Source organism: Haemaphysalis longicornis, unplaced genomic scaffold (assembly GCF_048455015.1).
Source record: "Haemaphysalis longicornis isolate Haplotype H1 unplaced genomic scaffold, Haemaphysalis longicornis Haplotype H1 scaffold_1, whole genome shotgun sequence".
NCBI lineage: Eukaryota > Metazoa > Arthropoda > Arachnida > Ixodida > Ixodidae > Haemaphysalis > Haemaphysalis longicornis.
In genome coordinates, this window is record NW_027526203.1 from 215,673,936 (window position 1) to 215,701,186 (window position 27,251).

At 46.1% G+C, this 27,251-nt stretch overlaps 1 protein-coding gene across 1 annotated transcript in view; it reads left to right on the forward strand.

The window, feature by feature from the left end:
- LOC144141781 (high-affinity choline transporter 1-like) overlaps nucleotides 1-27,251 on the forward strand; it is a 117,556-nt gene that overhangs the window by 19,210 nt on the left and 71,095 nt on the right. The window lies entirely within an intron of this gene.

Genomic DNA, 27,251 nt, shown 5'->3' on the forward strand with positions numbered 1-27,251 from the left:
AGGCGAGTTTGGAGGGGCTCGGTGTGTAGCGCTCCATAGCGATACAGGGGGTCTGATGGATTTATTTAATAAAAGGCCCTTGGTCCATCATGCTTTTATATAAGACCACTTATATTGCCCCTGTACAAAGGTATTCCCAGCAGTGCATTTGCGTATTGTAGTGAATCTGGCTCTAACTGGGCTCGGTGTGTAGCGCTCCATAGGTATACTCATGGAATTTTACATAAATTTGTTGTGGCAAGCTAAAGTGAAAGCACGTGAAGTGAACTATCAATTTGTAGGGTCTTCTGATGGAAAGATTTTTCGTGCGGAAGGAGCCAGGGGCACGCGCAATTCGAATCTCTACCGCGGAGGACCTTGAGAAGATGTCGTAGGCACGCATTTCCCATTCCCTTGTTCTCATGGTGGAGCTATAGAGTAGTCACGGTGTCATATTTCACAGCAGATTGTTTTAACGGTGTTCTAAGTAGCAACGAATATTCTCCTTAACGAACATTTTCTGCGCCTTAGTCTTATTCTTGAGGGTTTGTGCGTGTAAGCACAAAGCCTCAAAATAAGACTAATGATATTGAGGCCGGTCTTGAGCAATTGAAATGCTGTTTTGATGTCATTAAATTTACGGAAATTTAGCTCCCATCCGACGTTGAGGGGGCTTAGTTTACCGGATACGAAAGTATTTCCATATACAGAAAATATAAGCGTGGTGGCAGTGTTTCCTTGTACTTAAGAAACTCCATCACCTATAATACGTTGCAGGAATTTACCATAGCACATAATCATTATGAATCAGTTGGTATAGTATATAGTAATATTGCTATTCTCTTGATTTACCGCCCTCCACCGGTAGCATAAAAAATTCCTTGCGCTTACTTAATCTTTTCTGGAACTGGCAAGCACGAATTGCCAAACCGTGATTTTTCGAAACGTAAATATTAACCTTCTTTGTATCAGCGCTTCCAGAAGTAAACTACTTGAAATTATACTCACACATGGTTGTGACACCGTCATAAACATCCTTACGCGAGTAGCCCTACAGTCAGAAACGTTTATTTATTTATTTATTTATTTATTTATTTATTTATTTATTTATTTATTTTTATTTATTTATTTATTTATTTATTTATTTATTTATTTATTTATTTGTTTGTTTATTTATTTATTTATTTATTTATTTATTTATTTATTTATTTATTTATTTATTTATTTATTTATTTATTTATTTACTTATTTATTATACTGCATACCTTTAAGGGCTATAGCAGGAGTGGTTGAAATACAGAGCAGCGATTAGAAGTGCAACACTTCAGGGAACGAGAAAGACATATACTACATCCGTACACACATTGCAATTTATTCAGTACAAAAGTGCCCGATTCTGTAGATGCCAATGTACATAGAATCACCGTTATGCAGCCAATGAGTGAGCACTGTAAACACAACAAAGCAAAGAGCTATTGATTAAACACGACTTTCAAGAAACAGCTGAAATTGATTTATCAATGAGGTTCTAATTGACGTATGTTTCACAAACCTGCCCAAGAAAACAGTCTCGTCATGGGTTTTGCTCAGAATAAGCGATCACTTACCTTTCTTCACTTTGATTTCATTAACGAAAAAAAAAAAAAACAGCGAGCACAAGTTACATGCGGCGAGTCATAAACTGCAAAAGCATTGCTCACATTTTGCTCTTTCGTAGAAGAGACCAACTGGATGAGGTATATACTGAGTCAGACCCATCCGCAGCTTACGATGTATTTCCTGCAAAAATACTCGCAGCTACGAGATAGAATTTCCGTGCGTTCAAGTTAAAAAGCACAGTAAAGCTAAGAAAGTATGAATTGCACCAGCGCTGCTAGGGCGCATCAATATGAAACACCGGTTGTTCGCTTGTTTCTTGCAGGCGGGAGATCAGCATTGTCTAGGAGAATTTTAAAAATTCGGAAATAAGCTAAGCGCAGTCAGGAAAACGGCGAAATCTTCATATTATCAAAACAAATTTCCTTTGGCAATTCATAATTCTAAGTTACTTTGGCAAACATTTGACAATGTTCTCGTTAAACAAAAAGCGTCATTGACCTGCGAAATGAGTATTAATAGTATAGCTTTCTCAAGTGTGCAGTTTGCAAACACATTTAACAAAAAGTTTCTGAATGCCGGTGCTTGCAGTGATATAGGAACAATACGGCATGCAAAAGAAGTTCATTCTTTCATGATTGGTTCTTATCGCGATTCCTTGTTTTTGACACCTACGTAGGAAACGGAAATTCAAACACTTACGAATGCCAAAAAAAAAAAAAAACACTTGCTCACCCGGCAATGACACATTAGCGTTCCTCCAATCGAAACGGTTATCCCCCTTATCGCAGGTCTACTTGCGCATATTTGTAATAGAATGCTATCGACTCGTATATTCCCTGACAACATGTTCATCGCGCGTGTCACGGTAATCTTTAAAGCTGGATCCATATATGACTTCAACAATTACAGGCCGATCTCTGTGTTACCGCTATTCTCAGAAATTCCAGAACGTGTAATCTACGAAAGAATAAGTAAGTTTCTACAAACAAGAGAAATAATTCGTAAGCAGCAATACGGATTCTAGCCCTGCAGGTCAACCGAGACGGCGCGGCTCAGTATTAAGGGAAGCATATTGACTAACCTACAGCCAAAACCTTTCACAGTCGGCATTTTTCGGAACTTTCGAAACGCGTTTGATTGAACAAAGCAGAATAGTTTGATTCATAAATAAAAACATAGAATTCGCGGAATAACCAACAAACGTATGGAAATGGTGTCTGACAAAAAGAAAACAGTATACTCACCTTATTGGAAACTAATCGGAGATAAGTAACATCAGGGAGGGTGTCCCACAAGGCTCAATTCTCGGACCGCTAGTTTTTATTTTGTATATAAACGGCACTGTGAAGATTTCATTGACTCCGAACATAGTCCTGTACGTAGACGATACCAATGTTTTTTTTTTTTTCTGCGGTCCCGATCTTGCATCCATTCAGCGAGTAGCCAATGCCTAGCTAGGTGAAGTGCAGACCTGGCTCAATATTAACCAGATTTCCTTAAGTGTAAACGAAACAAAATATATTATTTTCCGTCCTAAAATTAAGCCTTTAAACTTTAATATACCAAGTACATTCCACTCTGAAAGTACCACTGAAAGTTCCACTCTTGTAAACTCTTGTGTGTCCATTTCATGTCGGAAATGTCCCGATCTGTAAGTCTTAGGCATATTCTACCAGTACACGTAAAAAGCAATTCTACTACTCCTTCGTGCATTTTCACCTTCTATATTGTCACTTTGTCTATGGCATGTGCAACAAAACAGATGCTGACCGGCTGTTTGAACTTCAGAAAAAAGCCTTAAGAACTGTACTGTACCCCAAACACAATAAGCAAACCTGTATGTTCGAATTTCTTGGTGTATTACCTTTTTCTTTTTCGCAACTTTAAAACTTTTCGTTGGCAATTTTGATGTATTCGAACATTAACTCTGGCTTTTCCCTGTTTACTCAAATATTTGAGCCGAAAATTGACCTTCAAACTGCGGACTATTACCTCAGTGGGACCAAGACCCCGAACAAACTATGGAATTCAGACAATAGAAAATCAAACAACATTCTTTATTACCACATATCCCTCAGTGATCGAACAAGCCCACTTGAGCAAAAGCGTGCATCGTTTCAAAAGACAATTAAAAACTATCCATTTTTAATACTCCGGACACCATTCACTGAACGCACTGGAGTGTTATTGTTACTACGGATGGTGTGATTTATTTCTTCCGTATATTGCCCCAAAAAACCAATATTATTCGTGTATCGAGAGACATTCCGTCTAATGGAGTGGCTACCAAGTGACCGTAAACGCTATAGTGGTCGGCCAAGGACTCGATGGAGGGATGAACTACGAAAATGTGGGCGCAAAGGGTGGACTGAGCTAGCACTGGATAGAAGTCGCTGGAAATCTTTGGGGGAGCCCTTCGTCCTGCAGCGGACACAACCAGGCTTATGATGATAGTGATGACCAAGAGATGTACTGTATATATGTCTGTGTATTCCTTACCACTGTTAAGATTAAATGTGTCGTGTTTATTGGCAATATATTTGTACACTGCTGTACACTCTTAGTCGCGTCCCGGATGGCGTCCTAGTTGTATGCGGTGGGCAGTCTCAATACCGTGATATAAGAGGCCCTGACAGGTTTCTTTTCCGTGACAAAACCTCAGGTGGTTGCATCACGCTTATATGCTGCACCAACGGCCAGTGTCACGGCTATAAACTAGCAGACAGCCTGACGCCAGAAATAAAATAAAAAAGGGGGGCAATCGTGAAGCTCCAAGCGATATGTGTGGCTTGCGGCGCATGCGCGTATTCCTCCTCACACGCGGCCCACGAGCTATTTTTGCGGTGGCCGACGACGCGCGCCCGACGACGCGGCGAAAGCCGAAAAACCTTCAAAAATGTCTCGCGCGCACATGCGCAGTAGAAGTGGAAAAAAGTTCGCGCGCGGCTTGTTGTCGTACGGTGATTTGTCTCTATCGCGCACGTGCGAGGAATTTGACCGCGGAGCAAGTTGGGGACCCGCGCTTTGACTCCTGCTCTGTGTAGTTCATACTTAGTTCCGAGCGTTCACACTTCCTTGACCACGTTCGCTTCCGCTGACATCGAATGTGTGCTTCGAGGTTCGTGCAACAGTGGAAACAACTGCAAATGCGATGGGAATATTAGGGCCACCGGTCACGCAAGCCGAACAGCGACGACATTTCAAGCCGGCTCGTGTGTGTATTGCGGCCATAGCCCGGTTGAACACGAAAGGATAGATCCCTGGACTTCTTGTTTTTTTTTCCGAGGGGTGGGGGGCGCAGACTGTAAAAAATAGGTGTTTGCAGACAATTAGTAAAGGCCATGAAATTATGCCTTTTTCGTCGTCGTAAGAAGCCCGCGCCAAAACCGTTCTCCGATACCCGGGGCTGTACGGTAAATTTGAAGGGCTTTATAGAGATGATTTGGTTTCCCTGTGCTACGGCCGTTTTGGGATCCAGGCGAAAAATGAAAACGCTTGCACATGTGATGCACTTCCGTTGCCGTAAAGAGTACCGTGGTGTCGTAAAGAAATTGCATTTTTCCATGCGTTTCATTGTCCAGGTCAAGGCACATCAAACCCAGTTTGAATTTTGTATTTTTCAATATTCCATGGCCACTGCTTGCCATTTTCGGTAGGCGTAGCAAAAAGTTATGTAACGTTTTTTTATAACAAGGTTTTCGCGTCATCGTTTCGGCTCGTGACTTTTCTGGCGCGTTGAGTAGTCTGGCTTCTGCGGCGATTTGTAAAGTTCATTACGATGCGTTTAAGTGGTAAAGTTTTCACATGAAGCAACATGTATAAGTAAGACCAGCACCGATCTTGTTGTGTTCGCCACAGCTGTCGTCTGTCTGGAGTGTCAACTCGCGGTTTGCAGAAACATGATAGCATTGGCAGCGCACACGCGGCGCGTCGCCTGATTGAGGCCTGATAAATCAGGTTGCAATATACTGAGATTATGAAGGTAAAACCTCATTGCATAAAAACAGGTCATGAAGATGTTCCAGAAGGGCACAAATTAAAAATGATTTAGGGAAATTGCAGCCATTGCAACCCATTTATTTGTGGCATTGTTTTATACGGCTTAAACTTTCGATGCTCTAGGGTGCGTTCATCCCCAAGTGCTATGGTTTTGGTGAACTACCTTGAAAGTATTGAAAATGCTGAACCGCGACCTTGCGTTCCGGCGTACAATAATATAACTCGTTAATAACGGAAGCGCTAATGAAACGAGGCCACTTAAAAAAATTGCACGAATTCCGAGAATTGTCTGCTAATGCGCCGCATTTTTATGCCGCTTCTCTTGAGTGTAAGTCTGTTAGAGCCAATTTTATTGGTTTTTCAAAGCCCGGTCCGTCCAATTATCTCCATTTACCCTATCAATCACACACTTGCGCCAAATCTGCATTTTTTGTAAATGAAGGGCGTAACAAGGCTCAGCATTTCCGTATTTTTTACTGTCCTTGTTCTTTAGTTTTTCATAATTCTGTTCGACCAATTATCTCCATCTACGCTATGATAACGATTAAAAGCGTAATTTCAGCTAAATCTGCATTATTGTGGAAATGCAAATCGTTATACAGGTCGCCATTTTTCGTCATTGTTTTATATTTTTCCTAATTTTTAGTTTCTCAAAATTTTGTTTGACCAATGATCTTCATTTACGATATTATAATGAATAAAGGTGAAACTTCCCCAGCATTTGTCTGGAAATGCAGGGCGTTACAAGTTACACGGCCGGGCGCTTATCTGGCCTGCGCGAGAAAACGCTAAGATATTTGTTGTGTGCTCACGATCCATAAAAGAAAACGCAGTATCTGGCCTCCCAACGGCTCTTTACCTGGGCGTCGACGCAGCAATTCTGCAGGCGTCGCGACTCAATGTTAGGTAGAGTGGGTGATTTAATATTGCTTCATTACATTACCAGATGCGTATTTTACTACCGCACCCCTATTACAAAAACAAAGGTCAAAGCATGTAACCGCACCATCAGAAGAGCTACGACGAGCAGAAAAAATTTAGTACACCATTTCATGCTTGGTATAATTGCCACTCGTGACGAGACAGCTCTTATTTGCAGTACAACAGAGCGCCTTACGTGTTAGTTATTTGCAAGCATTGTCATATGGGACACTTTGCACCAATGGCCAAGAATACTTTCGGTAACCAGGCAGAATACCTGTTATCAATTCCGTTTGCATCGATTGAATAAATCCCCGCACGGCGCATCATACTGTTGGAACGGGCACACAGCATGACAAAAGGTTTCCGCTCGTACCAGTGTACTTAAATTCCCGCAAACCATATAGTATTATGCCTCTTTGGTAGAGCGATTCAAAAACGGTGGTCTAAAGAAAGCCACCCGCCGCCGAATGTGTTATTTAAGACTCATGCTTGACGCGCAACAGCATGCAGAATACTTATAAGCCCACGCTTGCACTACCCAGCAGCCCGTGGGTCGTGGCGCAGTGGTTATGATGTCTGCCTCTTGATCGCCCCTTGATGTGTTGTAGTAGACCCAGGTTCGATTCCCCGTAGGGTTACGTGAATGTGCTTATAAATACTTTGCGTGTCTTGTATAACGTAGCGTATATTAGAGCATTCACCACGGGGTGCTGGCGTTGGCCTGTCAATGCGGACGAAAAAAAAACAGATAGAACCGATCCTGGCTGAGTGCATTGATTGTTTTTCTTTTTTTTTTTTTTGATGAAAAGCAACAAGGCCGCTTATTTGAGGGGCCGTATGATTTGGGGGCCGCTCGTAAGCGGGAATGTATTAGCCTAACGGGCTAATAGAAAAATTACGGCTACGGTAGAAAAATTACGGCTAGCGGCCCGCCGAACACATGGCCTGGGATTTAGGTGGCCCTCTAGTTAGGCGGCCCTCAATATGGCCGCTTAAACGCCGGGCCGCGTGTTCGGTGGGCCGCGTGTTTTGCGGGCCGCTTGTGCTCGAGGCCGCCTGAACTGCCGCTTTATAAGCGGCTTTAAATTGACGCGGCGGCCCGCCTGCATGCGGATCGTATAACCAGGAATTGACTAAGAGTGTATTAAGTGTAAACGCGAGGCATTGCCCCCGTCAGGAGATGTTTGGATCTCTTTTGTATTCCCTCGTGGGCATATGTAATTTAGTCCAAATAAAATATTTCATTTTTGAATATTTATTATGGGGACCTTTTATATTGCACTAAAAATGTATTTCCCAGAGATTACTTGTGTACGATATTGAAGCCGACTTCAAAGGGGCTCAATGTGTAACGTTTATTGGGATGCATCGGGTCTTTTAGACGCGTTTAATAAATGGCGCCTTCCTAATTTGGTATCAGACTGCTCATAGGGCACCTGTAGAAATTTCTACCCAGAATTCTATTTGTGTAGTAATGAAGACGGCTTTAAGGGTGCTCGGTGTATAGCATTTTATATATGGGTATACATGGGTTAAAGGTGATTTCATAAAATGCCCTAGGGCCTTTCTACTTTGCTACCAGGCTGCTCATATGGCGCCTGATAAAACATCATCCCAGCGATGCCTGCGCGTGCACTTGTGAAGCTCACTTTAAAGGGACTCCGTGAATAGCAGAGCCACTTAACTCGACAATTCTCGCATGGGAGTTTTTGAAATCGTTTTTTGAAATCGTTTTCCAACGAAATGTACAAGCCATGCCGAATTTTCATTCTACCTCCTGAATTTTACAACAGGTCATAAAACGTGTGTAGAAAATTCCAAAATTTTACCTTTTTACCAGCAAAAAATCGGGGTCAATGGGCACCCCATGATAGTAAGGCATCTGGAGACACCGAAACAGTGATCGTTTGTTTCATGGACATCACAAAGCCGGAAATTCCCAGAAGACAGGAAAATAATTGTACTGTGCAGCTATGGCTTAATCGGCAAGGTTTAGAATGTTTGAAAACGAAAGTTCTTGTACCTGGGGAAAGTGGCCTTCTACGAATTCGCCTACGAAAATCTTTACCAGGCAGAAAAAGGTAGAGAGATCTGTTTAGGGGTGCAGAAAAAAAGAATTGTTATTAAGTCCCTTGAAAGCACTTACCGCGATAATGGGAACAAAAAGTCGGCGGTTAAGCGAGTCAATAAGAACCTCAGAAGAAAGCAGGCTCTTGCAGAAATCTCCGCCACCATGGTTGGCAAGAAACAGTAAATAAGCTACAATATAAGAAAAAAAAGCTTCTGCGATGTTCACTCGATAAAAGTTTGTAACACAGGACACTCCGGAAGTACTTAGAACTAGTCCCCCACAGCCTGCGATACCTTGTAGCTCCCTACGGTGATGTGCCTTATCACCTAGCTTTTCCTGATATCTCTACAAACTTATGGAAAACACGCATGTTAGACATACACTTGGAAATGATGGTATCCTCGAAATCGTACTTCAGTGAAGGGATTATTTACGTAAAGGGTTTATATGACCAACTGGTATCACACGCCATTCGTATCATGTTCTGCTTCGGTGTCACAATTCCACGTCCTCATACCAGCAGGTATTAATAGCACAGTTTAGTTTTTTCACCTCATTCCAAACATCCCGCTTCACTTTGTATTCTAAGAACTGCGATTTGAAGGCAGTTGTTGTATAAATAGTTATATAAACGTGTATTAAATTATAGGAAAGAGGAAGATAAAAAATTGTGGCCGAGTGGTTAGGACTGCAGGATAGGGTCTGCAGGATTCGGGCCCTTAACTTCTGACAGCGTAGACGTTTTTTTTTTTTTTTTTTTAATTTATTGTCGTTGACGAGCTGTCTGCCCCAAAGACTGTGCTTGCTACGACGTTCGGGCCCTCCAATGCACCGGACTTGACTGTCTACGCTGATGTCGTTTTAGGGAACTAGAGCCGTGTTATTTTCTTTCGTTTTAAACGTCATTTTAAGCCCAGCAATATAAAAGGCGGGCGCTCGGCCTTGGCATGTGTTTTGTACAGAAGAAAGGGAGGAATTTTTACGGATGGTTCTTATTGCATTTCGGTGTGTAACGACAGAAAATCGCCTAGACCTGGTTGCAGGAAAATGATCAACCAAACGAAAATCTGGTCGCGTCCATTCCTTCGCGGAACATAAGGAACAGCGAAAGCCACTCTCGGTCATTCGCGCGTGAACCATGTTTGTCCCAACAAACTCACTCACTCACTCACTCACTCACTCACTCACTCACTCACAGAGAGAGAGAGAGAGAGAGAGAGAGAGAGAGAGAGAGAGAAAGAGAGAGAGAGAGGAGGCAAATAGAAAGAAAGACAACGGCATACAGACAAATGCATACAGACAACGGCATACACCGGCATACACCGGCATACACGAAGCGGAAGGGAAAAAACTGCACATGCAAGTTTTGTTCCGTGCTCCGCAACATTAGCGCTTGCTCTAAATGAAAGACTAGGCTCTCTCTCGCTCTTCTATGACTACGGAATCCGGTCTGTAAGTGGCTTTGGTGTGACAATAGAGATTTCCAATACTCGAAGATTTTCGCCTCGTTGAACGGGTGATTGCCTGCAGCCTGCACATGACAACAAATATACAGTTGTTCCCGTCGGGAGAGAGGGAAAAAAATAATTATGACGCCACTATCTGCGCAGGAGCGCCTGCGCTAGTGCTCACGGCTGCAGACAGCGCATCACACCGGGCAATGCTGTGTCCTCCGTTAGTAGACTCCCATGACGAGGGTGAGCTCATGCGGGGGATGATGGGCTGTAGGCGCTTGCGCTCCGAGGGGATGAATGGGTATGCCAATAGAATGTGTTGAAATGACGCATACTAGGTGGTGCAATACGGGCAAGCGTCACAGTAGCGTTGGGGGTGTATATGGGTGTGTATGGGGGTGTACTGGGGTGCTAGTCTCGGAGTAAGACGGGACTGAGTTTGTAGTCCTCAGTATGACGTGGGAGTGATGCATGTGGGGGTGGCAATATGTTGTCTGGTGCATATTTGATGGGCAAGCATGACCGAATAGGTGAGGAGGCTATCTCTTCTGGACATGAGAGGGGGATCGTCGGGTGAATGGGGGTCCATACTGAGCCCACAGGTAAACTGTAGCTCGTTCCCGTATTGGCGGGGTGATTGGTGTGGGCGGGTGCCCATTTGAAGATGCCCGTTCTGTAGGAGTCAGGACTTGCTTTAAGGAGGAGCTGGGTGGTGAAGTGGGGACATCATCGGAGATGTAGTTAGATATTGCAATTTGGAGTCACTATTTATGGTTGTAGTGGGTATGGGGTGTGTGGGCGATTGCCAAAGCTATGAAAATCTCTTCTCCGGCACCGGTTCTCGGTTTGGAAAAAAGGTTGAACGATATGACGTACATCGAAATTTACGACCGAATTCACTGCTATGGTACGTGTAGTAGGGTAGGTTGCCGCATTTGTGTAGAGTGTGGGGAAACCTGGTAGGTATGATTTTTTTTTGTTTTTTTGTTTTTGCGCCTTACGGCTTTATTTTGAAACACTTCCCTTACCCGATTTTACGTGCTCTAATGAGCAGGCCTTCATGCTTCCTTGACTGAGGAAGCCGTTGAAGGGGGTTGGCTAATTTTAAAAGAGTCCTTAGCTTGCATGTCCTTGAGTAAGAAAGCCCGCGGAAGCATCGAGGGACTCCGCTAATACGTAATGGAGAAGTATTAGCCTAAATCAGAAAACAAACACACATCACATCTGAAACACCGGATGTGTTTCGAAGTACATGCTATGTGCGCTCCTTTGGTGTTTCACGCCTATTTTGTAATGTTCTAGATTGGGAAAGTGCACTTGGTCTGGGGTCATCTAGTATTTAGAATGCAACTGCGGTGAAACAATGGAACGGACTATAAAACGGAAGCCACTATATTCGCTCGGTCCCCGCGGGGTCCATTCGCACTAAGCACTCAGTGTCCGTGAATCATATCCGGCAAGTTGTTACGGAAAAGAAAAGCAGCTGATTTGCGAGTTGGTCCGCAATCATCGAGCTTCCGTTGAAAAAGAAAGCCGCCGTTCTATTGAAACAGAAGACGAGAGCGCCGATTTTTTCAACAATCGAAATCGAAATAAAAAGTGTTGGTCGGCACATGGTTCTATCGGATTGCTCTTATCCCGCAAACACGGAAGGTAAATACGCGTGCATATCACCATACGCGAACTGAGCAGCACGGAAAGCATATCTGGGGAGTTGTCGACCTGCCGGTCGCGTTTACGATGTCCACCACGGACAAAGCTGCTACCTCGGCGTTGTGTGACTCGGCCTGCGAGTCACGCAGCGTCGGTGAACGATCCAGTTGTTCGCTCTGTACGCTGCATACATGCCACATGCGTCACCGCAGCTGCCGGAGCCACCCTACTGCGCAAGCGCAGAGTGTGTGGTTGTGCAGTGAAGCACACCTTCAGTCAAAGGAGTGAGGTAAAGTAGCATGAAGGTTCCGTTGTGCATACATAAGAAATGACGATTGCTTAACAAAATGCGTTTAATTAAAAAATTGGCAAGGGAAGGCAGGCCGCTCCTGAGGCATCCTCATTGAGGTAAGGGGTGCTCTAAAACTGAACACTTAGACCTTGTAAGCCAGCGTTCCTTATTGTATGCAGGGTGCATGTGTCTGGGAAAGGGGGGAATGGGTACATAGGCTCTGATGTCGGGTGGAATGGTCGCATTGGGGCTGGTATCGGTAAGCAAGGGATTCATGTCTAGCTGGCGCAGTATGGCGCGGCCGGCGTGGCTGTTAGTGAGGCGAATAAGTCGGGAAGTGCAGCGTGCTTCAAGAGCTCCGTTGAGTGCGGTGGGCCGCCAAGTTGGAGTAAGGTGGTTTTCGGGTAAGGTGGTAGCCCTACAGCTAAGTTGTAGGCTTTGCAGATTATTATTCTGCCTAGTTGTTGTGGTTCAGCTTGTGTGAGGTGGAGGAGTGATTGCCATCTTGGTGACCTTACCAACACCTACACCGCAATTAAGCCCTCACTCTACGTACCAACTCACACTTGTCTCCCAAGGCACCCCTCAGGGGGCCGTCATCTCTCCCTTTCTAGTCACCTTACCAATGAAAGACCCCTATACAGAACCATCTCGCATCCCTCGTTTCTGCTTCTCCTCCTACGCTGGCATTACCCTCTGGACTACACACAGCTCAGACGCCAACATTAAAGACACCCTGCAACAAGGACCCAGATAACGGAAAAGTACCTCGCACAAAGGAAAATCCTAATCTGATCATCCTATAAATCCGAAATTTACATACACGAGCCCTCAAAACAAACTCGACCCCAGATTAATCTTACCACCTTATCTAACACATCAAAACATAACAGTACAGTCAAACCCGGCTATAACGAACCCGGATAGAGCGAATTATGCTATATATCGAACAAAAAAATTCAGTTACGGAAATACACGGGAAACATATTCCTTATAACGAAGTTCACATCCGATATATCGAACTGCGCGCGCCTAGAATGGCCGCCGAAATGCATGGTCTCGGAGCGGCTATTGAGATGTGGATTGGCCGCGACCACGGAGCAAGAGCCGCGACTGGGACATTGCGCCTTGCACTGAGCGACGTGACGGCCGACACTTTCCGTAACTATTTCCGACGCGTGGGACTTACGACTGAACCCGCCCAGTCAGCGAGTCCGGACCAAGACAGCAGCATCGGTGAACTTTGGGAAGAGCTCGCCAACGTTGCCGATGATGTCGCGAGTGAAAGCCGCCCGATGCTTATAGTAAAGCGCTTTCGGCAGTCGATGAGCTCCGCCAATGCTTCCTCGATTTTGAAGAACGCAGACTCGTACTGCTCCAAACAGTGTTTCGTGTAGAGAATGCTATGCTAGTTGTAGCCGCCAAAACGAAAGTGAAAACAAAAATCACCGCTTTTTTTTTTTTGCAAAGTAGACAGTTAAGGCGAAAGAAGCTTTATGAATTGCAATAAATGAATTATTTTGGGTATGGTTAATGGCTACTTTACTGTGTTCGTTTCTGCATGCGGGGATGGTGGAGTTGAGGAGGGGGGGCTACCGCGCAATGCGAACTCGTAACAATAAGCTCGTTATAGGCGGGTTCGGCTATATCGAACTATTGGATATAGCGAATAAATCGCGGTGCATATTGCAGTTCGCTATAAACGGGTTTGACTGTAGTTGCCTCCGGTCCTGATCTCAGGACTCCGCCTCAACTGTAACAGACACCACACCGCCACCGTATAACCACACGACTTCTCGCAAACCTAACCGATATGCTGGCATAAAAGGTCCTTGGTTCGCCTTCTTCAGTCATAATTTCCCGCGTAGCATATAGTAGAACCCTCTTCCTCCACCCCTTAGAGAAGAGTGTCTATAGGCATTCTGGAGATACCACTGAGAAAGTTCAGTCTTTTTACGCTTTCTGAGGGAGGAAGGCATTATCCAGTGTTTTTTTTTTTTTTTTTTTCGGTGCCGGTTATAATTCACTCTCACTCGTGAAACGCTTTTTTGGCCGGCTGTATGCAGTGCTCGACAGTCCCTTCTCTACAAACGAGCCTAGGGCATCCCCTTTCAATAAAACTGCTACTCCTTCAGTGAGCGGCGGGTTTCGAAGGTCAGGATCGTACGTGACAATGTAGCAAGGGGAACAAAAAGAAGAAACAGAAATTCTCTCAGTGCGCTCCACTTCACTTCGTGTCACGTGGGTTTAAGGCAATCGCGTATATGCAGGTCTGCTAAAGGCCTCCCCTCGACGGGAGCATTTCCGCTGGTGGATCAGCCCTCGCACGCATAACTAAGCCGGCGTCGACTGGACTCATACAGGGTGCACGAGATATTTACAGCCTGGCGCGGGATCGACACACTGTCGCGGCTGCCGCCCAGTTGTCCTGGAAATAGGCCTTCTCGAGGGCAATTGCTGTAATTGAACGGGCTGGTTCTCGCTGAGTATACAGGGTGGAATTTTAATGGTTAAACCCATTGGTAGAATAAAAACGTGGCTCTCGATTCCGTTATTCCTGTATTTGTCGCCAGAGAAAATGAGGTCAGCGCGCGCCGAAACAAGGAGGAGGAAAGATCCGGTCGCGATCCGTCGTTGTGCCCTATAGCGCTGTTCACGTGTGTACCCAGAACAGCCTCACGGGCTCAGGCGAACCCCTTTTGCTAGAGACGCAGCAACAGAGTTGAGCGCGTTTCAACTTCGTTCAGCGGAGAGACTGTGTACTGATCAAACACCCTCGCGATGCGCCCCTCCCATGAAAAATATTAGCATAGCGATGCGCGTTCATTTTTAAAGCGGTGGGAAAAAACTGCGCGGTGCTCTTTGTACCGGTGATTATGCACGTTATTCGGCATTGCAGCCGCACTCGTCGTTTGGATGTGCGCTACTCTTAAACGTCTCTGTAAAAAACAGGAGCCAGTTGACTCTTTGATGGCGGATGACCTGCAAAGCTGCGTAAAATATCCACCGCACGCGTGGTGATAGAATGCACACGCATTCATTTTTCTCATCATTTGGCAGTTGTGCTGAGTGTGGCGTACATTTGTGGTTACTCAGCGAAACTAGGAAGGCATAAAGCAGTGATTCTCAAATGGGGATCCGCGAATTCCCTCCCCGAACCCCACCCCCTTCTTTTCTCCTCTCTGAGACGTTGCTGGCATTACAAAAAGTGGCTTTGCTGCATGACTTGTAGGTTTATTTTGTCTCCTCGTGGCGCAAGTTTTAACGTAGGATTTTTGCACAGCAGGCCAGCTATGCGAAAAAGCCAGACACGAAAAAGGCAGTATCTAGGTGTTTGGGTAACTTTTAGCTGCAACAGTAATTGTTTGACATTACGACACGCTTCAGCATAAAAGTCAGGCATAAAAGGCGGGCGTTGAATAAGCGCGTGGGTGACTTCAGCTACAAGTGCAAATTGTTTGACATAATGGCATCGATCAATATAAATCATCGCTGGGTCCCAGATCACTTTCACGAGCCCGCAAGGGTTCCCCCGCATGCTCATGGTTGAGAACCACTGGTCTGAGGTTTATCCTAGCAGCCACTCCTAGTTTCCTAGTATCGTAGTCCTAGTATCCTAGTAGGCTGTCCGTTTCGCTTTCGTAGATGCCCATGTAACGATAGCAGACAGGAATTCCCTAACCTTTGCAACTTCACTGTGCGCTACCTAATTATGACAAGCAAATGAAACTCATCGCAATGATATTTATCAGCTAATTGCAATATACTTTGTTTCGGATAGTTTAGGTAAAACGACGTTGCAGCCGTTCCTTGTATACATACTTTTCCAGTAGATGCATTGACAGCCATGCATTGACAACAGACGGAAATTCTCTAAGGTTTGCAGCTTCATAGTGAACTAAGCAGAACAACTAAATGAAACTCCGCGTAATCATGGAGGCGTCTTAGCGACCAATTGTCCCGCGTAATTTGTGGGTGGGGAGTCCTTATAAAAGAAGAGTTACAACTGTTTTCTGATAGTTTGCGATCAAGTTAATTGGCTTTGCCGCAAGGCGCTTTTGCACACACACAGGAAGAAGGCACAGAACCTTAGCCTTATAAAGCTTCGTTGTAAATATTTATGGCATTTATACAAAATAACACCCTGCCTCACGTCTTAAGCTTATATAATAATAATATCCCGCAGCAGTTTCGTACGATAGGGGGCCCCAGTCGGCAACGTCGCGCAGTGTTTTTTTTTTTTTTTTTTTGTAAAGGCAAGGGTCCTAAACAGGATAAAAGCATGCACGTTTTTTTTTTGTGTGTTTGTTTTGTTTTTTTTTTTTTTTTTTTTTTTTTTGTCTAGGAGGCACGCGAGACTCATCGTGCAACTTTGCACTCCGTAAGCCCATATGAAGCGGGAGTCGCACGCCGCTGCAATTACAGTCTGCCGCCATGCGTTTCTTTTTTGTGGTAACCGCTACCCGTAGTAGTCTCCAAAAATTGCAAACTATGCAAAGTGGTCGCACGTGGTTCCTCTGATCTGGAAGTGCGGCTTACGGGAACCGTTTGATTTTGTGTAGACGAGGTTCACAAATTAAGCTTTCAGCTGAAGTAGATGGCTGTGCGGGATTTTTTTTTTTCCTACAGGCAGGCGTTACTGATAATTTTGTCACGTTTTAGCTGCGTGCTTTCGTTTAGTCCACTACTGCATATCGGTGACGCGAACTGTGGTCAATAAACCCCTCGGGGCGGAACGAACGCGATGATGGGAGTCTCCTCCTTTCCTCTGTCATCATTCGCAGCGGTTCCCGACCCGCAGAGCGCCGGCACCATCACCGGCATTCATTTTTCAAGCAAAAGATCCCGTCTAATAAAGTTGGTTGCAGCGAGCGATGGGAAACCTGGATTGAGGAAAAAAAAATATTCCAACGTTGGGCCAGCGACTTACATACCATCAAAAACGGGCGAGGTTGAAAACCCACCGGAAGCGCCAAAATGCAAGACATTTCCTTTGTCTCGAAATAGCTCCAAAATTTCCCAAACGGAGGGAAACTAACGTTCAACAGCCAATTGAGAGAGAGAGAGAGAGAGAGAGAGAGAGAGAGAGAGAGAGAGAGAGAGAGAGAGAGAGAGAGAGAGAGAGAGAGAGAGAGAGATACTTTATTAAAATCAGGCCCTGTTAGGCGGGGTGGGTGGCCAGCAGCCGCAGGTGCTCAGCGACCTTGCCTGCTCTGTCCATCAGGGCTTGTTGCGTCGTCAGGTCAGAGCAGCTCAGCGCCGCCTCCAATAGCTCCGGTGGGGTGACTGGGGTAGGCGGTCGTCGTGACAGGCTCACTTGTGGTACTGCACGGTGGCCTTCACGCCGCATGATGTGCAGTTGGGAGAGGAGAATAGGGAGGGGGGTATCCGGTGAAGGAGAGCTCTGTTGAGTAAAGATTCTGTTTGTAGGAGTCTCCGGAGTCGCTCTTCCGTGTGACTGAGGGAATTGTGGGCGGGGGGTATCGGAGGCGAGAGAGGCGATAATACGTGGTGGTGTCGTGCTAGCCCAAGAGGCTGTCGCGAGCTGACCTGGCTCCGTGGGAAGCAATGGGGCTGCGGTATGCCCGGGAGGTGAGTGCTCGGGCCGTTGCATGAGCCGCCTCATTGCCTCCAAGCCCAGTGTGGACAGGAGTCCAGATCAGTTCTACTTGGGTGGTGGGTGGATTTTGCATAAGAAGTTTTAGGGCCTGGGGTGAGATGGCACCCGCAGCAAAATTTCGAATGGCCGTTTTCGAATCGGATAATATGAATTCAGGGGTTGGCCGGCGCGACAGGGCTAGTGCGATTGCCGCCTCTTCCGCCGTCGCAGGTTCCGAGGGAGTTGATAGGGGGGCATTAATGATCGCCAGTGCGAAAGAGTTCTTGTGCCGGTACTCGGCGGCATCTACGTACACTGTGGCGGGCCGTATGGGATAGCGTTCTGCTAAGGCTTTGATTCGTTGCTCTCTGCGGCGCTGGTGAATATGGGGGAGCATATTGCGGGGTAGGGGACATACTTTGAGGCAGGCGTGGGTTTCAATTGGTATGGGGAGTTTGGGATCTGTAATAATAGGCGCATTTAGCTGTAGGCGTTGAAGGAGGTGTTTGCCGGGAGTTGTTTTGGCTAGGCGGCGTAGTTGGCTCATCCGGCACTACGTTAACACGAGGTGGCGCTACCTACTTAAAAGCGCGCTATGTATCTCCAAAAAAAAAAGTTTGCGAGTTGTTGCTCCAGAGCAACGTTGGGCATCAAAGGGTTAAACCTGTGTTCCGCATACACACTCTACGGCAACTCCGTGGCTCAGCTTCCGTACGATGCACTTCATTGAGCAGTCCGTGCAGCCAACAATTGTAGCACTTTTTTTCGAAATGAGCTATATCCACTTAACGCGAATTTGAGAAACCAGCGGAAGTTTGCTACCGGCCCTAAATGCAACGCCGTCAAAGCTATTATATGATATGTTTTACACAGGGTGTCGAACCGGAACCGGAGCCGAACCGAAAACCGGAACCGAACCCGAATTTTTGCCCGGAACCGGAACTGAACCGGAACCGTATTTTTTCCGCCATTTTTGAACTGAACCCGAACCGGAACGAATCGAAGGAACCGTTCCGAACCGGTTCCGGGGCCTCAAAAATGCGATTTCTAGTTTTCCATTTCGGTACCCTACCTTGCGTCTGAAGATATTTTCCCACTCGCCAGACAGAACCATGAAATATTTTGCGTAGTCTGCAGTTCCCAAGGCCCATCATGTTCTTTTCTAATTATTGCCCTCAATTTAATGTAAAATCGTCCGTATATGCTATCAATTTGCGTTAGGTACTGCCCATTCCTCCCAATTATCTTTTATATTTACATAACTTAGTTGTAACACATATTACGAGGCAACATATCATGGAATATTCTTCATGGTTTCTATCTACATGGTGTTTAAAATGTGTAAAGTTTTCAATGTGTTGTTAATCCGCATGCATCCCTGTCCGCTTGTGAAGGCCTTCAGGGATACCATCAACAATAAATCCATATCTTCCACTTATTCTAGTTTGAATGGCCAGTTATATACAAACAGCACTGAGACACAAACACTCGCAGTTCTCAAAATTAACGTCACTTTTTCTTGTATACAGTGCCGTTGTGTCCTTTGGTTAGTGCTCTAAGAGAACATGAGATATAAAAAAATGGGGAATCCTAATTTCCACTTTTAAAGTATATTTGATAGCATTTTCATGTTATCTTGAATCTGCTCAACCTTAAACGTAAGAGGCGGATGGATTGAAGTCGATCTGTGCGGGTTAGCGGGTAGACTGGGGTGAATTAGTTAGGTGAGTGAATGAGCTAATATGAATTAGTGGGACTGGTGTGTTGATTAATTTGGATTAAAGGAATTAGCGGGTCAGTTAAAGGGACACTGAAGTGAATTTGTCAAGCTCCCGTTTTTGCTTGCACTGCGTAGACTGGCTCAAATTAGCACACTTTTCATCGTTTATCCGGTTGACAAATCGGTAATTATTTTACAAAGTGCGAAAGAATAAAAACTACCATGCGCGGTTTGCGGCGGCGGCACCAACTAAAGCTGTGACGTTAGGAGGAGCCGCACCGTGATTGGACGATGCCCAAGGTGAGCAACCAAACAAGTTTCGGTTTCGGTTTCGGTTCTGTAAAACACAACCGTTGGCGTTGTTAGATGGGCATTCTCAATAACTCAGTAATCATCGTACGGCGCTTCTGCCATGTTGTCAGCTGTAAAAATGCATAAAGATAAGCCTCCTAGGATGGCTTGGAATCGTAGCATTCACTAGCCGAAACCTACGCAGTGCATGAACGCCCTCCGCGTACCCGCAGATACCCAAATGTCATGCGCTTTTCCCCCATATTTGGAGCTTGCCTCACTCATGAATGTACCGTAAAAAGCGTGTTCCCACCAGGCCAATGGTCCGTTCATTCTGGCCTCTGCCCACTGCCCGCAAGCAGTCGGTGCATATGGCAACAGCACGCCAACGAGAACTCGCTAGCGCGCCAGTGCCAGCCTGCGCGCGTTCTGTGAACTAGTTCGTGGAGCCATGAACGTTGCGGCCCAAAAAAAAGGTGAACTCAATGTAGAAAACATCGGCAGAAAACGAAAAAGTTAACTTACCAAAAAAAAAAAAAAAGCACGTAACCGTGGGGACTCGAACTCCTGACTTGGAAAATACTGGCGGGGGCATATCTAGCGCCCCAAACTACTCGGCCACGGAGAGGGCTCCGCTGGCCTTGGTAATATAGGGTGTATTCACATGGCCTTGGACCGCGCGGCGGCGCTACCTGCGCGGCGGCGGCGACGCCATACTTGAGGTTGCACTCCGCCGCGCGGGCAGCGCGTTTCCCGACGCGAAACGTTGTTTGCAACGTGTTGCTGGCGAGAACGTTCGTGTGGACGGTGTTTTTTCTGCGTGATTCGTGGGTTTGCGAATGCCTCGTCGTAACGAGTAGCTAGCATTGTTCTCGCTTCGAAAATCCGATCTGCGCTGGACTCCTACAACCGCAGACGCGAAGCAGGCCGCACGACAAAATTAAAGCGCCATGTTTTTTTTTTTTTTTTTGCTGTTTCGAAGCGACGGCTAGGGCAGTGCTTGAAGGCTGTCTGTCTTCATTCGACGAATTCCCAAAGAAGTTATCGATAATATGGCTAATCAGTACCAAATCTGTTGGAGCCCGTTTCATTCAGGTGGGCCCCGGGACGATGGGCGTCGGAGCTTTCACCTCGCCCCTCGTCACATGTTTGAAACATTCGCACGCTTAAAATGTTCACAAATTAAGGTAGCCGGCGTACTTTATGGATGAGACGAACCATACTGGGCTCCCAGCCTCAACATGGGCTACTTCGAGTGTTGAGGTGAACGCACGCGTACATGCAATTTCGCTTCCCAGGTAATTGCGGGCATCCAAATCGATGCAATTCTTCTTCGGCGCCTTCGACTGTTCTCTAATGACCAAGCGCGCGTTACGTGATCGGGCACTAAAGCTTGACGATGGGTACACAGTCTGACTACTTCAAAAACAGCGTAGAGACTAAAACGTTAATGTATGCAGGGACAAACTAGAGCAGCCTTTATCACTTGCCTCTGCGCTGATTTCGAAGTAGCAAGGCTGGTTCTGCTTATAATTTCCGCTTCGTCTTTACCGAAAGAAAAAAGACTTGAAATTCATCAGTGGGATCTTTGTCGCCGCCACCATACGTCATTTTATCGCGTACTTACCCCGCGATGGTTTCCACCCAGACCCTGTGCGTAATCGTTCCGCTTCATTAGGAGCTCAAATGGACGACCTTTGTGCTTTCAACGCACAGAACACTGTCGCCAGAGAACCTCGCCGTCTCTCATACTCCTCAAGAAGCGCGCAACATGCCTGGGTGGCACGGTAAAACCAGCTCCTCATCTCACACGCCACCACATCAAATATCCTCGCAGCCTTGGGTGAAGAAATTTTTTAACTCGTGCCACGGTCGCTTCAAGCAACGGAGCAAATAAGGAAATCGGCGCACGGGGATGACATGTACCCCGATCGAGATAGCGCGAAATCGCCAAAACGGACAGGGCTATGCACGCCGCTGTCCGCGCCTGTCAAACCATCGGACAGTTGCATTCGTCGCGCGAAATCATACCGTCTTCAAGCACTGCCCTGGCCTTCGCTTCGAAACAACAACAACAAAAACGGCGCGCTTGCTTTCGTCATTCGGCCTCCTTCGGGTCTGCGGTTGCAGGAGACGTGAACAGCGCATCCGTAATTTCGCAGCGAAAACAATGCTGGCTACTCGTTACGACGAGGCATTCTCAAACACACGAATCACACAGAGAAAAACACCGTCCACACGAACGTTCTTGCCAGCAGCGCGCCGCAAACAACGTTTCGCGTCGGGAAACGCGCTGCCCGCGCGGCGGAGTGCAACCTCAAGTATGGCGTCGCCGCCGCCGCGCAGGTAGCGCCGCCGCGCGGTCCAAGGCCCTGTGAATACACCCTATAGGGTATATATTGTACAACCAGTTTACATTTTTATTTAGTTTTGGCATTTCAAGCAGCTTAGGTGACTATTTGTTGTATTGCGCTCGTGCAGTAAGCGTTGCCCGAGTTTCCACAATAGCTCACGTCTAGCAATTGCATTTCGTAAACGGAAAAGCGTTCGCAGATGCGTAGTCGTGCTGCTGACCGCTGTGCTTGTTCGCCCAGCGCAAAAAAGTGCTTCCCGCACCCTATTTTTACGCTGTACGGTAAAAATATCAGTTGATTTTATTTCCTTAGTACCTATTATGACTTCGCTCACTCTTCTCCCGCCTTCAAGAGGCCTTATATTTTCCTACTGGCGTACCAGTCAGCGAAGCGTCGCATGTGCGCTTGTGCAGCGCTTGTGTGAAGCGACCTTGACTTGGAGCTAGATACAGTCTTCCATTCACAAACGTGTCCTGGCTTCGTTTCAACTGAGCGAACGAATTGCGACGACCCGTCGGCGGCCGGCGGACGAAACGCTGGGCCGACTGACTCTGTCTGAAGGCCGGGGAGCCGTGCAGTAGCGCAGCCAATTACGAGCTCGGCTCCTCTCGACGTCACACGAAAACGCCGCAGAAAATGGGCGAGCGTAAAGAGAGGAGGACAGCATTTTCGAATTAATTTTTCTACTAAATAAAATCGCGTAAACGCGCCCAGAGTGGTCGTAACGTGGCCTGGGAACTCCGGACTACAATTTGCGCAAGTAATCCCGCAATGTTTACATATCACTTCAGTGTCCCTTTAAGGCGGATTCGACGGTCGGACCAAACATGATATCTTTGGGGTCCTTGGCATTTGGAAATTTTGCAGGGTTCTCCTTCTCGACCAATCAGGAAATTTTGTCACGCACAAAGTATCCGCAAAGTTATGTGACGACCGCCTGAATGCTATAAAAGGTATTATGTTGCTGCTATACTCAAATTGACATCTCGCACTAAAGTTAAAAACTAATTGCCTAATGCATATTTTATATTCATCAAAGGGTTTTCAAAACGTGTGTATATATGAGGGGAGACAGTTGTAAAAAACTAAACAGCAAGAAAAAAAGGGAGGAACGATCAACTGGTTTGATGCAAGAGACGCCCGATAGCATTCTTCAATACCTTCTCTTTCTTTGTGTTACCGTTATGCAGCCTCCCACAGGTGTAGTATATCAACCCCCGAACACAGCCCCCTCTAAGCTGAGGAAGCGGCGATAGCACGTGCGCTTAGCCAAAGCGGCGCCAAAACTCTCATAACAGACTCTTAGCAGGCGTAGCCCAACTTTGCCAACGGTCGATTGCATGTTACAACACTTCCGATGATCAATCAGAGACCACATACGAGACCAGTCGCGATTGTATGGGCACCAGCTCATACTGGCATCACCGGCAAACAAGATCAACAACCTCGTGGGTCGAGATTTGACTCGCTTAGTCAGCGCTAATGAAGCCCGGCCCGAGTGCATGCATCCTGCAGTCACAGGTCAGGAAGTTACTCGGCACTATGGCGTCTTTCATAGAACGTATTCTTCCCCGCACAAATCGCTACCGATTAACCGGGAAAGATTACTCCGCACCCTGTGGGCATACACCTCCCCATACAACACCAGATTTCGCCTCTTTGACGGGACACAACTTTCTCCATTTCGTTGCTTCTGTGGAGAGCCTGGGAACCTCATACACATAGTAGGCGGCTGCGTCTAGTGTGCCGTAGATCCATCCAACCTCCACGTTTCCATAGAGAATTGGTAGACAACCATGGCCAGCTCCGGTCTGGAAGATCAGTTGCTCTTGATGGAAACTGCTGTCGATTCGGCCCCCTCGAATGAGGACGCCTCTCTGAAACTTTGCCTGCATTGAATTAAACTCCATTTTCTCTCTCTCCCTCTCTCTCTACAAGTGATCATTACTGCTGCTTGTGACTTCACTTGGCTATCATCTTTCCTACAGCCCCATCTCTGTCACCGGTCGCTGAAGGGCCTTTAGCAAGTTCCTATCTCCGGTGGTTCCCTATCCAATGTCGTCCTATACACGCCGTCGAATGAGTCTTTATAGCCATTGTTTCTTTCTAACAGTTCTGTTAGGAGATAAAAGATGAGCAGAAGGAAATTTCTCTAAATGCCACCTGCCACGCTTGGCAGCCGGCGCCACATACTCGTCACACTACCATAGAAAACATTTTGCAGGTACAGTTAAAGGAGCTCTTCAACACTTTAGATAAACTCGCCACGGTGGCTCCGTGGCTTGCGCTGCTGAGCACACAGACGCGGTTTAGACTCCCGGCCGCGGCGGCCGCTTTTCTGATGGAAGCGAAAAGCGAAAACGTCCGTGTGTCCGAAATGTCGGCGCACGTAAAGATCCCCAGGTGGTCAACATTAATCCGGAGCCCTCCACTATGGCGCGCCTCGTCGTCGGCGTTGCGTCGGCGCGTTAAACCCAACAATAAATAAATAAATAAATAAATAAATAAATAAATAAATAAATAAATAAATAAATAAATAAATAAATAAATAAATAAATAAATAAAAAGCAGTAAATAAATAAATCAACACTTTCGATAAATGCTTTCACTCTTCGCATATGGAAGCACTGCGAAAACTATAGCAATTGCCAGCACAGGGTAACAGTGCGTGATTTGCTCGTCGCTGCGGATACACCTTCCGTTTCTGCTTCGCTTTTGTGGCTTTCTTTTTAAAGTGGCTATCAAATGCGTTCTATTCTGCAACCTAAGGAGAGCCGGCAAACAGCCGCTACACCGCTGTAATGACGTCATTCAGCGGTCGAAGAACGCGAAGACCGGTAAGGAGAGAAAAATATTTTGAGCAAGTTTTTATGTTATCTGACGAGGAGAGAGCAGTCATTTTTGGCTGAGGCAAATTGCGACCCCATAATCTAATGTGTTGGTTGACTACTTTCTGCAAGCACTTAAGATTTATAAAAAAGTGGAGAAAAGTGTTGCAGGGTCGCTTTAATTTGGCGCAGACAAAATATTTGGACAAAGAAACCTTCATTATGACTTTGTTTTTATGCCGACTTGATAAGGAATCGAAAAAGGAGCACAAAAAATTAACAGAAAAAAACACGCTTGCTTTATTTCTTCGAACCCGTTTGAACCTGTTTGAACCGGTTCAAACCGGTATGAACCGGAACGGAATGATGCTCTGGAACTGAACCCGAACCGAACCCGAAAGGCATGAACCCGAACCCGAACCGAACCCGAAAAAATTCCGGTTCGACACCGTGGTTTTACATGTCTGCTAGGGGAAGTTTATGGCCACAAGTAATTAAAAAATGGGCAATATCGGGATGATAAGTTTGGATTTGGCGCATATTGAATTCAAACACTCAAGTTGAGTCTGCATTCTTATGCAAACTTTATTTAATTTGACTTTCAAGCATTGCGCGATAGAGTTTTGGTGGAAACGGCATTAAAAATATGCAACAGGTCCTCAAGAATAGTAGAACTATACGTGGAGAGCACGTAAGTCCTCTTGGCACCATTACAAGCTCTTTTCGAATTCTTCCCTGAGATAATTATGTTGTCACATCTCAAGGCACTAACGAAGTGAGCAAGCAAGCCCTACATTGATTTGCCGTGAATTTCCACAACGCTTTACAAGAAGGCCGCTCATATCTAATTCTTCACCTTGATGAAAAGGTTCGTACTCTCAGAGGGCGAGGGGGGGGGGGGGGGGGGGGATTTGCCAGGGCTTGTAAGCGGCGGCTATTTAGTTAGGTACCTTTATGGTAAATATGGGAGTACAAAAATAATATAATAAGAGTTATTTCGTATCAACGGGGGGACGAAATGAAATCATTGTTTCACATCGTTTAATTTCGTTCACTTCTTCCGTTCACTCCGTCGTTGACATCTGGTGAAAGGTCTTTCGCCGCTCTCCTAATTGTCATCTGTCAGCTCCAAAACGCAAAAAAAAAAAACTTCCGAGAACACCCACGAAAGAGTCTGAACAGTCATGCCAAAAGAAAACTCCCATTGGGCAAATGGATTTGGCTCATTTTGATCCGTGAAACAGCAGGATGTTGCTCATTTCCGATACGAACTACGATCTGCGTACACGTTTGCAGGGAGTTATCTCTACTATTTTCCAGCCACCCCTTTTTTAGGGAAACGTTGCCGAGTTTTTCTTGTCACTGCAGTTTTATTCGACTTAGTTTTGGTTTCTGGATCTGGCTCACTTCGAAAAAAAAAAAACTCCTCAATTATAGTACTTGCGTGAATGGCGACGTCGAGCGTATACGTACGACTCAGTAGTTTGTACGGCGCAGTGGCCGTACGAAATGAAGGCGTGACGTTCTGCACTGCGCAATGCCACAGCTCAGATCGAATTTTTTGATCAAATTGTGTGATGGTCACTGTCATTCGCCGAATTCAATTTGTTGGCGGCATAGATTGGTAACTCTAGCGCCCTGTGGTGAAGCTGCACCGTTCGAGTGCATTTGCGTGCAAGCGCGCTCGAGGTTGCAACGTGAACAACCTTGTATACCTCCCGCGACAAATTCTCTCATACTGCGCCATCACTTGTCTTTTTCAAAGGGTTCTTTCTGCACCGCTTCCGATAAACACTTTCACACTTTCTTTGCTTCTGGAAGCATTGTAAAGTTGTAGTTATCGCCAACACGGAGCGGCACTACGTGATTTGCTCGTCACAGCAGATCCGCCTACCGTTTCTGCTTTCCTTTTTTGGCGATTCTCTTAATGTGGCTACCGAATGCGTTCATTGCTGCAACTGAAAGGAAGCTGGCCAATGGCTGCTGCATTACTCTAATGACGCAATTCGAGTGCTCGGAGAACGCCAAGATCGGGAAAGAGAGGAAAATCTTTTGAGCCAGTTTCTAAGTTATCTGATGGGTATAGAGCGGCAATTTTTGGCTGAGGTACTTTGTAACCCCCTATTGTAAGTACTGGATGTGTTTGTTGACTACGCTCTGCAAGCATTTAAAATTTAGAAAAAAGTTTTAAAATTGTTGCAGGGCCCCTTTAAAAGCATGGCCGCGACGGGAACGAGGACTGCGCCCATTGTGCAGAAATCATGCATGGTTTTAGTTGCGCTGTTGACAAGGCACCCATTACTACACTATCTCGCCAGACGTTGCGTTTTCTCCTCCCTCGCCCTTTTGCGGTCGGCTGGATCCCCTGACATGCATTTCCAATGGGGGCGTAGCGGAGCGGCGCCACAAGCTTTTCTCACGCTCCATATAAAAAGGGCCATGCTTGTTGGATGGTTTCCTTGAATTGTGTTTGTTGATGGCGTGAGGA